Below are 4,665 nucleotides of genomic sequence, written 5' to 3'. Positions count from 1 at the left end.
TTAAAATTCAAGTACATCAATTTGAAATAAATTGTAAATTAAAAATTCTTCACGTTTCGATTTGTGAAATTTCTGATCCTTTAAATGTGAACATTTTCCATTTGAATACATTAAAAATGAAGTTTTTTACTTTTTTAGCTTTCCAACTACGTGTTTAAATACTGAAAACTAAATGTCAAGCACTTTTGAATGATCCCACAGAAAGAGTGTGTAAAAAACCTGTCTGTGAAATTGTCGTAATACGACTTTTAATAGGTATCACTTAAAGCATCAGAAAACCGAATTTTATTCAACTTTGATCGAAGAGCCTTTTCCATTCATTTTGTACAGGATCCTCGAAACAGTTCCATTTAAACAATTTCAATTTCAAATTATTCAATTTCGATAGTTCAACAACTTTTACGTTTGGAATACATTTTGTTATTTTAAAAAAATCATTTGAATCTGGATGCATAAAACATATAATTATTGTTTTGAGACGCATTAAGCAGAAAATATTTAAAAACTGATCATTTCAGTGATTTACGAAATGATTTCATTTTCAAATCTTCATTAACTATTAGTAAAATTTCCAATTCTTAATTTCTGAAGGGTAATAATGAAATATTTTAGCCTTTTTAAATCAAAATTATAAATGTTTGAAATTTCAAATTGTTCAGCATTGAATGCAAAACTAAAAATGCTCAGACTTAATTTATTTTGTATCGGAAAATTAATTAAAGTTTAAATTCCAATAAAATTTAAAATAGTTTAATTCTTAATGTCTCAAATTCTTCGGTTTTAAATGCTTCAAGCTCAAAAATATAAATTTCAAAACCCTTTAATTTGAAAATTGAATATTTTGAATATTAGATATAGAATGGTTCAATCGTTTACATAGATTTGTAATCATTTGCATCAATTAACAATAATTTACAATCATTTAAAATCACGTCTAATACCTAATCACAATAAATCTCATACAAAACCATGTAATTGAATTTAAACACTGATTACATTATAATTATTTGTGATATTAAAGCATTTGAAGCCACCAGTTTTTTCTGTCTCTCATATTCTGTTGATTTAACAAATCAAGAAGAGAAAATGAAATGATATCAATTTCAGGAATCACTTCATACTGATCACGTAACTTTAGGAAAAAATACTCAAACACTAAAGAACATTTTGAGAAAGAAATAATTATCTTATTATGAGGAAGTTATTAAGAAAATAAGAGTTTTAACTTTCTGATTAACTTTTGTGCAATTCTATTTCTTGACTAAGGGACTTAGAAGCAAGAAAATTTTTGAAGAAACTTTGATTGAAAAGTTATTTGAGTATTATTTTATTGGCACAATTTAGAAAAACTGTACTCGTTATAAAGATTCGCTGTAGATTAATAGTTGCCAATTTTGAATTTCTGAACGGTTACGCATTTGTAAGTATATAATTGTTTCTGTCAAGACTGAGAAAGAACAATTGGAAATTAATTAAGCTTTAATAAACTTTAAAAAAAGTGCAACGATTCAAAGTTAAATGCCTTCCATGAAATTGAATTAGTTTCAAATTCACTTCCTTAAGCATAATCCACCTATTATCGGTGAGTAAACTCAAAAGATCATGAAACAAGTGGAATAAATTATTGTTTTAAATTTCGTTTAATTGCATTTACAAGAGTTCAAACACTTTAGAAACTTATAGAAATTAAAAAATTTCCTTCTTTCGAATACTCTACCATTCATGATGAAGAATTGAAATTGAAGAAATAACATGTTTTGCACTATTGACTTATAACAAATTTTCCCTTAAATCTTGTTCATCTCAGTCCCATACACTGTAAAAATATTGTTACAATCAACAGTGCTCATATAAGAAAACTTAGAGAATTTTCAATGGACTTTACCCTTGATTCTTGACCCTCTCCTCGCGGCGAATAGAATATGAAACATCGTACGGCCTAGGCAGACTAAAAATCTATAATTGAACTGTCAGATGCAATAACACGCAAAAAGATTTCATTGGTCCTGGCTTTCTTTTGTCTCAGGTAAAGAGCAGAAATATAAAGAGGGAAATCAGTTATCCAGCGAAGTATATTATTTAGTTGATGCATTAGGTTTACTTTATTACAAAATTGAATATCAAATCTAGGTCTTCAAATTATATACCCACATATTTTTCATACTATATCTACGACCAGAACAAAGTTGTTAATGTCTCTTATTCAATTTAATTGTTTGTTACCTTTACGAATTATTTATTATAGTTTCTTTTTCACACCCACAATTTCTTTGTATTGATGGCTTTTTGGAAAACCTCGCTATTCCCTTAAGTTCTCTCGTACGCAAAACATCTGCATTAGCAGTATCAAAAAACAGTAATTTAATCGTTAAGGTCGATGAAAATTTACCTACGTATGGCCAAGGAATTTTAACGCTTTCAGGTGAAATACTTTTCTGAGAATTGATAATGAATTTTCATCTAAGTTAGGCCAGTAGAGGGGCAGATTTCTGCCAATGACATTTGTCGACATTTACCGACCTTTGAGGGTTTGAATCGGTGCTGAATTTGATAATGACGCAAACCCTGTAAGGTCGATAAATGTCCGTAATAGAAATCTTTATTCAGAAGGGTAATTAGGACAATAGAATTTAACCTCCCTGGTGGAGAACATCATTCTTCCTTTGTACCTCATTTCTAACATAAGGTTGTAAATTGCGATATGAATGCGCTTAAAATATATATCCCGAAATGAAACTGACACAAAAACAAAGTTAGTAAGTCTCCTATTTAGAAAACCTTACTATGTTTTTTCTTTTGATGAGATTATTGTATTATAAATGATCCACGTCTACCACTGTCAATGCTAAGGGACAGTTTCTAAATCAACCCGAGAAAAAATGCTTCGACTTGAGTTGAACTTGAATTGCCCCCAATCAAGACATGCTGAAGTCGAAAAGTTCGAATTGAGCATGTCACAGCTTTGAGACGGAGCCATACTTCAATTTATGTCTGGGAGACAAGTTCCTATTTTTTGAAGACAAGTTTCTATTTCTTGGAGACATAAATTTATCTCTTTAGTCAAAATTGTATGACTCCAACACGAGCGGTTTATAACTTTGAGTGTATACCCGTCCTAACAAAGAGGCTCATTCTGACTATCATAAAAGCTAATCTTTGTTAATGAGTAAACAATCTTGTTACAATTTTTATTTTTTTGAAGACAATTTTAAAGGTCTATACTCGTTCAGACCGACAGATTCTAAATTTTTTAATTAAAAATAACTAATTTGATAATGAAAATTTTTTTATTCATCAATTTTAATCTCATTTATGAGCTTGAAAAGGTTCGTACTAAGACGGGTTTACTTGAGACAAGTGAACGTCGTCTTAGACAAGACCTTGACTTGAGACAAATAATCGCCGTTTTACCTGTCGCGGCCATAAAAGTAAGACGAAGGCTTATGTCTCTACTCAGTTTTGAGACACAATGAGACATCGATATCTTGGAGACGAACTCAAGACATAACCAAGTCGAACTTAATTCGAAGCATTTTTACTCGAGAAATGACTTGTTACAACTTCACTTTAGAATTTATGTGCAGAATCAATTATAAAAATTTGTTAAGCAAGCTTCTCTGTAATCTTCCATTAAAACAAAAATACAGAGGATGTTTTTTAGAGATTTATTTTAAATTAGTGTGAGATATGGAAATGTTAGGCTCTTGTAAGGTCAAGATTTCATATTTCCAAAGCTAAAATAATCCTAGTTGTGAATACGGAAATACGGGATTTTTTTAAAACTGTACTTGTAGGTTAGATCGATTTTTAGAAATCGAAAATACGGGTTTAAGAATATTTCAATGTACTTTTCGATACCTGCTCTACTCGGCATTCTGCCCTGATGATTTTATATTTTATACAATTTTCGTGTGCGACTTTATAGCGTACTGCGTTTTTCATGTATTTTTTCAAGCTGTGCACTTCGAACAAATTCACCGTCAAGTGCAATGTTTCTGTTTGTGTTTTTAGTCGACTTCTTTAAACTTTGCAGGTCGATGTGCAATCATTGGACGGGGAAATTTAATTTTACAACATAAACTTCTCTTTCCATTTTTAGAATGATGTCAATTTCAGAAGATTTCGTTTTATCGAGACGGGCTTCTGTGTACTAAACTTTATATGAAAAAGGCCATGTTACCGATCGTCGATTAGGGCCATATTCAAATATATCATTTTAAATTTTCACATTTTTAACCATTTTAATTAAAAAGTTATTAGAACATTCAACGCTTCAAATTTCAAGTAGTACTTAAAGTTAAAAAAAGCTCATATTTTCTGATCGAAATATTTGTAATAAAATAGCTCCACTTTGAATACTTTATACTTAAAATTCTGAAATTTGTCTTAATTTTTATATATTGAACATTTTTAGTATTTCCAATTCGAACACTGCAACATGCAATTTTTCAATTCCGAACGCTTGATCCAATTAAACAGTGTTTTCATTTAGATTTAAATTGTTCCATATGGAGCGCCTAAAATCCAAGTTTTACCATTATTGTCTGAATGCAGTTGACACTCTGCGTATTTTATATGATTTTTTTGCAGTTGTTTAATTGTTATTGAAATTATAAACTTTTAGTTAATTATTCAATTTGACATTGATCTTATTTTCATGGCGAT

The sequence above is a fragment of the Belonocnema kinseyi genome, chromosome 7, assembly GCF_010883055.1.
Source record: "Belonocnema kinseyi isolate 2016_QV_RU_SX_M_011 chromosome 7, B_treatae_v1, whole genome shotgun sequence".
NCBI classification, from domain to species: Eukaryota; Metazoa; Arthropoda; class Insecta; order Hymenoptera; family Cynipidae; genus Belonocnema; species Belonocnema kinseyi.
Note: the sequence above shows the minus strand (reverse complement) of the source record.